The sequence below is a fragment of the Tasmannia lanceolata genome, unplaced genomic scaffold (genome assembly GCF_043159265.1).
Source record: "Tasmannia lanceolata isolate RefF3 unplaced genomic scaffold, GAP_Taslan_0.1 ptg000016l, whole genome shotgun sequence".
Taxonomy (NCBI): domain Eukaryota; kingdom Viridiplantae; phylum Streptophyta; class Magnoliopsida; order Canellales; family Winteraceae; genus Tasmannia; species Tasmannia lanceolata.
Window position 1 is genome coordinate 1652842 of NW_027518693.1, and position 10319 is coordinate 1663160.

Sequence of the window (10319 nt, forward strand, 5' to 3'; positions counted from 1 at the left end):
AAAAAATGGGGTTGAAAAACTGAAAAGCCATTTTCCTTTGCTCTCTCCGATTTTGTAACAGTTTGTTTTTTATATAGTTGTGTAACATTAAATGAAGTGATATACCTGCCTTCTTTTTTACTTGGGACCACCCTCTCTAGTGTAAAACAAATTGATTCTCTATCTCTATCTCTCTCTCTCTCCACACACACAAAAAACACAAATGAAAACGAAAAAGAAATTAAAACACAAGCAACAAAAACAATGAAGAAAAGAACAAATACAAGCAGAAACAATCATTTCTGATTACATTTTATTATACCATAATCCCATTTCAATGGTATGCAAGGAAAGGTTAAGTGACAAAAGCAGTACTACTGCTTGTCCACAACCCCACCATTTACATGTCCTAAAAATACTTAGGGATATCAGAGTCCTTTGCCAATAGTACAGCAGCTTGAGCATATAAATAAGAGGCAGTTGCAGCAGTCTCTCGTAATGCATTGTAAATTACAAATTGAAACTGAAAACAACAAATTCAACCATCAGCCCTCCTTATCCTTTCACAAAATATACAAAATAAGTACAAAAACCAATACTGAAAAGATCTTTTTAAGGCTATTTTTTCTTGTAGTAAGGTAGAGATGATAATATAAAACAAAATTGGAATAGTATGTTTACAGTTTGGTTCGATAGGCGTGACGCTGTTGAGCTCGTCGACTAATGGATGACGATTAGTTGCTTCAACAACCTCTTTTGTTGTAAAGGCTGCCACAAGGAGTGCTACAAAGAAGAATTTCGAAGGCCCCATTTCTCCTAAGCTTGTGCCTGGCAATGTCTCTGTGTGCCCTATATATAAGTCCGTGATGGCTATACTTTGTTAAAAAAATCTGCAAGCTTATCCTCTTGCTTCTAAATTAGGGATGGTGTGAATTTGGAGACATGCATAAAATCTTTCTTTTAATGGAATAATTTTGATTAGAGGAAATCTATGGAAAGTTAAAAATCATGGCAAGCATGCGTTTTTTATTTGGATATCTATGGCAAGTTTTCTCCTCCTTTTTCCTCATTGAGTGGGTGATGACTGTACTTTCTTAAAAAATCTACAAGCTTATCTTGCCGCTTCTAAATTAGGGATGGTAATTAATGTTGGCAAAAATGGCAAAAACGGCCAAGTTAGCATGGTCGAGTTTAATTGGCCCTATCACGCCCCGAACCAGGATCCCGGCCTGCCAAAATTCCTAAATTCTTGCGAATCTGGGCATAAAATGGAGCTTTTCAAATTTTCCTTGTGTGTTCACATTGGAATGACTACTTCTGCGAGTAATTCTCTGAGATCCTGTTTAGCACTCAAATGTCACTTTATGCCACATCTTCACATACATAAGGGTCCAATCCCGAGCGTTGCAGAGCGGTATCATGTTCTGGTGCAATATGGGCCATCTGTTTTGTATTTGATAGTATTGCTAAGCCCAAGATAATGCCAAAGCTTTTTGGTCAATACGGATCTCGGCCGTGTGAATTTTGTTAGGGTAACTCTAATAGCTTTTGGTGACTTACATGCTTCTTTGGCATCTTCATCTGACAATGATTTTGGAACAAAACTATTTATGCAAGGAATTTGAGCTTATGGATCCACGTAGAATTGTTCTTAATTCAATCCCATAGTGTTGGCCTCCATTTCCTTATAACATGGTTTTCCACTTGTAGTGTGATTGGAATTAATTGTATTCCTCCAGGCTTGCACTCCAGGTGCTTGTTGAAATATCTATGAGATTCCATGGAAAATTCCTTTTTCTTAGAAACTTAAGAGAACATGCAAATGATGAGTGTTTTATTTTGTATTGCCAATTGAGCTTGAGAAGACTCACTACTAGTATAATTAAGAAGTTGAGCGCATTGAGAAATCCTAAAGAAAATGGCCCTTGATTTCAATAACCTTTAAAATCAGTTGAGAAAGTAAATTATGAGATAAAGGGCTGTATTTCATCAATAATTAATGGGTCTGGGTGGTGGCCCACTAGGCCAATTTCTCCGCTAGTCTCAAATGTTATATAGAAACTTAGGAAAATATTATAATAAATAGGGAGTTGCTAGCGTCCATCGCAAAAGGCATTTTGCGGCTGGTCCAACGCAAAAGGCATTTCTTCCCAAAACATAAACCCTATCCACCCCTTCTTCATATTGCATCTGAATCGGACTCCACCATTGCTGTTACAAACATGAAAAAATCTTCTTCTCCTTTGCTGACTGGTGACATTTGGTTGCCATGTATAAATTTGCGTCTCTTGGTTTCGAAGGAGAACTGAAAAACAATGGATTCTCCTACTTTGAAGGCTGGGTCGGGGGGTTCTTTTTCCCCCTCCTGGAAGAACATGAGTTTCATTTTAGGGGTGGTCTTGGGAATAGTTTATGGGTTATTTAAATACTATCGATACTGCAACTTTTCATTCACACTTAGGGGGAACAATGAAGCTCGGGAAGTGCAGATGAGGAATCAGGGAGGGGAAGTCCACGTGGAGGTGGAGGTAATAGCATGCTTTCGAATACATCCAAGGTTTTAAATTTCGGTTTCGGAGTACATTTCTGTCCTCACTGAAACCGAAATTTCAACAAATTCGTCCGAAATTTCGGTAATTTCCACTGAAATTTCGGGATTATTCAAAATTGAAGATACCTCTACCTAGGGGTGGCAATGGTTCGGTTTCGGTTCGGTTTGACCCTCAAACCAAACCGAACCGAAATTTGAATCGGTTTGGTTTTACCAAACCGAAACCGAACCAAAATCGAATTTTCGGTTCGGTTTCGGTTCGGTTCTGCCAATTTTACCACCCCTTACTCATAATTATTGGAGATATTCGGTTCGGTTCTGCCAATTTTACCACCCCTTACTCATAATTATTGGAGATATTCGGTTTCGGTTCGGTTTGATCCCCAAACCAAACCAAACCGAAATTTGAATCGGTTTGGTTAAACCAAACCAAAACTGAATTTTTGGTTCGATGTCGGCTCGGTTTCGGTTCGGTTCGGCCAATTTTGCCACCCCTACCTCTACCTGAAAAATTGAATAGGTTTGCGACAAAAAAGTATGAAATTTTTGAAATATTTTTCCTTTCCAAATTATCATTTATCGTCTTCTGGTGAACAGACTGTGGATTCATAAAGTTACATTTAATATTAACACCTCAATTTTTAATACTAAACTCGATTTCGATTTCGGTATTGACCGAAATCCAAAATTATTTAAAACCATGAATACATAACGCCGTTTTGACCGTTTTCTTGACTATGCAGACCATCGCTGCGTTGGAGTTGATATGTGACTACACACGACATTGGGGGCGCATCTTTACGGCTTCTTGAGAAAGAATAATCTTTACTATGATATGTTAAATAAACTTCTTTTTTTTAGACTAGAATGTACGGGATATGGGCATACTAGAATGATCCATGCACGTGTTTTGGATCCTCATCAAATGATTCGAAATTTTTTAAGGACCAGATCCACACCAAAGAAAATTCGATGGACAGTCATGGTCTGCAATATTTTTACGAAAATACCCTTATAAAATCTGTAATAACATATGAAATGTGCACGGTATTTTTGCAAGCAACTAAATTTCACATTTTTTAGATTTCGTGGTTCACTTTCCTTTTCCCCCATTTTTAGAAAATGGTTCAAAGCCAGCATCATCAATACAGCTCTTCCTCTTCCTATAACCCTAATCTACTTGGCTAATTCATTCACGACATTGCTAGTGGCTCACCCATACCCTAATCCACTAGAACACTCCATTCCGTCAAAATATGCATTTAGAATTTTGGCATTTAAAAAGTGAGGAATGATAGATGGAAGGGCGCCCTTGCATAAAGTGCAAGAAAATGGCCCTTGATTGGATCACGCAATTTTCAAGGGTCCTTTTCCGGCCGTTTATGTAGGGGGGTCCATGCGTCTATCATTCCTCTTAAAAAATATAGTCGGGTAAAGTTGGTCAGTTGGCACAAAATTAAGGCCATGTTCGTTTTAGATTGTGACAATCAATGGTGAGGGCCCCAACCGATTATCGTCACAATCTGAAACATACAGGGCCTAAATGTGATTTTGAGTCCAATAATCAGTTTGGGCCCACAATTGGTTGTCAAAATCTAAAACGAACAGGGCCTTAGCCTTGTCATTATTCATATAATATAGGCGCCCCTAGCCTTGTTTAGATTGCAAGAAAAACATTTCTTAAGGAAAAAATTTCTTGGGATTTTTTTTTTCATTCTCACAATTTAGAAGGAAATGATAAATTTTAAAGATATCATTACAAATTAGAATTAGAGGTCCCTGTAAATAAAACTTGAATTTTGGTGGTTCAAATTACTTTATTTCATGTGTTATCAAACAATGGAAAAGCATGAAATTTTGGAAAAAAATTTCTTTTCCAAACTTTTCCAAAAAAAAACCTGCAATCCAAACAGGAACTAAAAGAAGCTAATGCCAGTTCGGAGTGATGGGGCTCCCATCAACACTTTCATTTTCTTCCCAAAAACCAAAAGGAAGTGATCTTTATTCGCCCCTTTTTTTTGTTCCCCGTCCACCCCTTATGGTGTACTTATGACTACTCTTTTTACACTGTAAGGGGTGGACCAGGGAAGAAAAGGGGTCAAATATATCATTTACCTACCTAAAACTGGTATATCTTGTCTACGTATTCGATTCTGCCACCCCAAAGATACTGCCAATTAATGGTATACAAGTAGATGATAATCATAGATAATGTACTCCTTGGTCTCACAATAATTTTAAAAACAAGTGGATTGTACACGCGGCACACAATCTAAGACTCTCACTAGCTTGATGAAGGCTGATCGAACACATTTCCATCTTAAAATTGTTCGAATGGCTGAGATTATGCGATTGATGCAGTACTGGATACTTGCCATCTGTAGTATGGTCCCTCAAATTTTCTATTTTCTACATTTGAGTACCCATCAATATCACAGGGATTTGCTAGCATCCATCACAGAAGGCATTTCGCGGATGGGCTGTTGCATGTGAGAGCAGCCACACAGGCTCACTTTCCAGCAGATTTTGTCTCCATTCACGAGGTGGCTGATCTCACATGCAACAGCCCATCCGCGAAATGCCTTTTGAGGTGGATACCAAATCCCTTTATAAAAATATTATACCATCTTTACTCGTTGCTATTGATGAGACTTTTCTCTCTTTTCTTAACATAAGAACTTCTCTAACAAAAATTCAAAAATTCAAAAATACATAAGATATCCCACTCCACGTGCATATGTAACATTAAGCATATTGACATTTTCTTCTTTGTACTTGGACTCTCCATTGCACACAATCTAAAATGTGCACGAGAAGGATATTAGTTAGTTTAGCTTCTTCCCGATTAGAACTTTTCGATCACTTTTTAATCGTACATTTTATGACATATTACAATGGAATAGTAAGTAACAGCTAAAGTACCAAAGCAAAGGGGTTGAACTATCAGTTTACTTTTTATCATGGACACAGACGACCTGTCTTGAATTCCTTCGTGTTCTTTTTGGTAGAGTTCAAAAGTAATTAATTACTAGGAAAATTTGCCAATGGGGAACATCAAAATACGAGAATTGCCAATGGGGAGCACACTTTTGAAAAATTGTTAAAGAGGGTTGATAACACCCTTTTGAGAGTTTGTTAACCCCATATAGAAGGTTGATAACCCCTTTTAGAGACTTGATAACCCCATTTCGTCCCTCTCTAACAATTTTTCAAAAGTGTGTCCACCTTTGGCAATTCTCGTATTTTGATGTTCATTTTTCCTAATTACTGTTTGCTGAGAGCAGGGCTATGGCTAAAAACGTTGCTCTCACACAAAAAGGGAAGATATAGCTAGCCCGTCAAACGGGCGACCCCCACCCACGCGGGTATTGACAATAAATGAAATGGGGAAGGATATTTCCACCCCCTTTTATTTGTCCTTCCCGCAAAAGACAAACAAAGAAGTGAACATGTAGACATTTTTAGATAAAGACAAACAAGAGGGGTGGGTATATATCCTTGCCCTTAATCAAATTAGGAAAACAGAAGAAGAACAAGACTCATAACGACAAGAAAGAAAGTTTTACCATTCCTTTTCTTTTCTTAGCTTTTTTCCAGAGCTCTCTCTCTCTCTCTCTCTCTCTCTCTCTCTCTCTCTCTCTCTCTCTCTCTCCAAAATAGAGCCACACCAAATCCAAAAAATAGAAGTCTTCTCTCGGTTGTTGCATTCACTAAAAAGATTTAAAAAGGAAAAAATTAAAACTCGATGAATTGGTCTGATCAATTTCGTATTTGATGTCCTATTTATTGTGTAATTAGTTTTTTCTTTTTGTTTTCTGTAACTTCGGGATTGCCCTTTCGGGTGTCCTTTCTTATTCTTTTATAATATTTGCCATTTAAAAAAAGAAAAGAAAAAAAAACCCTAAGGAACATAATTATGCCAAAGAATATCCCTCCATAACCTTCATATAAATTTTGGCCTTCTCCACTGTATATATTTTTTTACACCAACTTTATCTCTTCTCTATAAAATTTTACAGTGGAGCAACATTGTCGTCATCCTCACTTAATTCAATTGCAATTTTTGCACTGATATTTTATATTATTACCATATTACCCATCTACAAACCCATACATCACATTTAAGAGAAACAAAACCTACATAAAAAATAACGTGGTATTAAAGAGAAACAAATTAAAAAATTTAGAATTGAAACAGAGAAGCCTAACCCTAATGAACTGTATGCTTTTCCCCTTCCACCCTTTTGCTCTAGTTCTCACCTCTAATAGTGGTCAAATCTTTTCCATGTATACTAAGAAGTAGGCCAATAAAAGTGCGTGGAATGCCAAGTACTACTAAATGCACATGTTATGACAGTGAGATATTTTCTTGGTTCTTCTAAAATCTCAGTCTCCACATTAAAGCAACAATCTTTCCCCAAGTTGCACGACTTTTCTGTTTCAAGTGTAATAGCACAGACAGAGCTTTCCTCCTTCCTTGTTAAGTTTTTGTAAAAGTCATGAAGCTGTTTTGTCTTCTTACTCCTTTCTGATCTTTCCTGTTAAAGATGAGAATTCCCCCATAATGATAAAGCCAAGACGGTTGCTTAGGCATCTTTACAAAACAAAGGTTCAATGGTAAGGAATCTATGTGTTGATATTTTTCTATAGATTCTAGTGCAAGGAAAGAACTCAAATCAAGAAAGGTGAGTGAGTTCATCTTACAGTCCTTTGATTGAATGGTTGTGATTGTCAGATCGATGAAGTAGTACTTGATTATGGTCATGTGTAGTAGTAGGGTTATCTAAATGATCCACTTTGAGTGCTCATCAACATGTCATGTATATATTAGATGTAAATAACTAAAAAAAAAAAAAAAAACTTTAAATAAGACAATAAATAAAGGGAAATGATTTCAGCGCTCCAATGTTTTGATAAACATGCGCTCTCATGTTTGTCGTGTAGTATAAGCCCTTTAAATACTACACGACAAACATGGGAGCGCATGTTTATCAAAACATTTGAGCACTGAAATCATATCCCTAAATAAATGGCTACTGATATTTGCACTTCCATGTTTTGATAATAACACAACTCACCTTGTCTTTTCGTTTTTAATTGCCTGCTGGGAACTTTTTAAGGGATTTCTAATAGCTTTTGACAATTGGTTAAATAAAATCCACGCGGGCTCACTTTTCAGCAGATTTTGTCTTCATTCATGAGGTGGCTGCTCTCACATGCAACAAGCCATCCGCCAAGTGCCTTCTGCGATGGATGCTAGCAAATCCGTAATTAAAAAGGGTGTCCTAGTTTTGAATATCATAGGGGCAGAATTTAATGAAATACAATATGAAGTATTGATATACTGCAAATTCATTAAAAAAAGAGAGAGAAGGGTGATGATAAATTTGCACCCCCTGTAGGATAATTCGCACCCCTGTAAAGAAAGGTATGTGGTAGACTTTAACGCTTTTCTAATGTTAAAGGGGTGCAAATTATCCTACAGGGGTGCAAATTTATCATTGCCCAAAAGGAAACATGAAAATATATGGACCACCAACACATATCGACATTTGGTGAATTGTGATCTTCCTGATGTGTGAAAAAAATAAGTCTCGTCTTAGTTTCAGTGGTGATATAACTAATGAGCTAGCCTTAACAATATTTTCAGTTAACGGATGTGCGAGCGTCCATCGCAGTAGGCATTTCGTGGATGGCCTGTTGCATGTGAGAGCAGCCACCTCATGAATGAAGGCAAAATCTGCTGAAAAGTGAGACCGCAGGGTTGCTTTCACATGTAACCGGCCATCCGTGAAATGCCTTCTGCCATGGACGCTAGCAAATCCCCCCTTTTAATTATTTGTGTTCACATCTGTCATTTGTTTGCCTATGAGATTCAAAACTAGGACCTCCATTTTAATTGTGTTTACAAAAAGTGGCAGAGATGGATAAAAAAAGAGAGCCCCAGTGCACAAGGCTCTGGCCATTGCTGGTCTGGGGAGGGTTAAATGTACGCAGCCTTCCCCCTTACCTTGCAGAGAGGTTGTTTCCGTGACTCGAACCTGTGACCACCAGGTCACAATGGAGCAACCTTACCATTGCGCCAAGGCTCACCCTCTAAATCAAAGACGTAGCAATATTTATAAAAAATAATATCCTACATTTACAACCCATGTCAGTTTTCTCTTTCTTTTTTCTAACGTCATACACGTCTTTAAGCAAAATAGCCAATCACATACTTTTCTTTATCCCTCACCCTTTGAAGATTTGAACCATGTTCATAAAATGTACATATGGTGTCAAAATGAAACAAACTAAGAATTAGGATTGAAACAGAGAAGCCTAACCTTAATGAAACAAATGTTTTTAAGCTTCCACTTTTTGCTCCACACCTTCGTAGTGGTGGAATCGTTTCCAAGTACTAAAAAGCGGTCCAATCAAACCCCCCAAGTACAACTAAATGCACATGTTATGACAGTGGGATATTTTCCTGTTGCTCACCTTCAATGAATTGTTACAAAACAAGAGTTTTCTATTTCAAGTGTAATAGAATAGACAGACAGAACTTTCCCAGTCATTTTAAAATTTTCTTGAAAGTCATGAAGGTGTTTGTCTTTTTGCTCCTTTCTGATCTTTCCTGTTAAAGATGAGAAATCCCCCATGATACAAAAGCCAAGAGTGCTGCTAATGCATCAAGACAAAAAGGAACGGTTGTGTTGATATAATAATTACCTTCAGTTGTAAATCACAAACCTCTCTGTCCGTCCAGATGCCTGAAAAAAAAAAACATACAAACGGAATCATGTACTGAAAGTTATCTATGACTCTGTAGATAGACCTGGCAAAAGTGACCCGTGCCCGCGGGTTGACCCGGCCCACCCGCAAATTTGCGGGCACGGGTCTAAGTTTTCGTGACCCGTGAAAAATCAACCCGCGGGTGACCCAACCCGCAAAAACACGGGTCGGTTCGGGTCAACCCGCGGGCACCCGCATTTTTACCGTATGTTTAAATTTTTGTGAGAATGTTATCGTCACTCACGCTGTTTGTTTTTTTTATGAGGGAACTCCTCACTTTATAAAAAGTACGGTATGTCCGGCACCCTAGGATTATCCAAACCGTCCATTAGATGGGCCGTACCCTAAATAGGTTATGCTCCAAAATTATTTCCATCGGTTGATTCTAACCCTCCGATCTATAGAGGGTTAGGATCAACCCTCTAACATCAAGATTGGAGGGATAGGATCATCCTATGGAAATGATTTTTGGAGAATAACCTATTTAGGCTATGGCCCATCTAATGGACGGTTTGGATCATCCTATGGTGTGGGCCATACCATACTTTTAATAAAGTGAGAGTGCCCAGTAGTGTTGTTAACATTTTAATGTGATTTTTATTTTATTATAATTTGCTATCAAGCTTCTCTTTTGGTAATTTCTCGGCAAGTGGGCATTGTGGGTGCACATATACGCTCATCGAAAATGTTGGTAGCAAATGTTAAAAAGGTAAAAAAAAGTAATCATTACACCAGAAAAAAGTAAAATAGCGAAACTATAAAGTGTTAAATGAAAAATTACGTAGAAATGGTGATAGATTGTAAAATTACCAAAAAAATACAAATAACCTGTAGAATATGTTATGACAATTACAGGAAAATTATATGCTGTAAAATCAAAACAAAACAGTGATTACAATCCCATATTTGCGGGTGCCCGCGGGCCGCGCGGGTCACGAGAATTTTGACCCGCAAAAATGCGGGTCATTTGATAACCCAACCCGTATGACCCGCACCCGCATCACCCGCGGGTTGA

The 10319-nt window shown here is 37.8% G+C and overlaps 1 long non-coding RNA gene across 1 annotated transcript; it reads right to left on the minus strand.

Annotated features, from left to right (window-relative positions):
• Positions 1-264: 264 nt before the first annotated feature.
• Positions 265-795, minus strand: LOC143848851 (uncharacterized). Its single transcript, XR_013235484.1, has 2 exons — positions 661-795; positions 265-502 (listed from the first exon to the last, which is right to left on the minus strand). It is a non-coding gene; the product is annotated as an uncharacterized LOC143848851 (long non-coding RNA).
• Between the last annotated feature and the right edge of the window lie 9524 nt (positions 796-10319).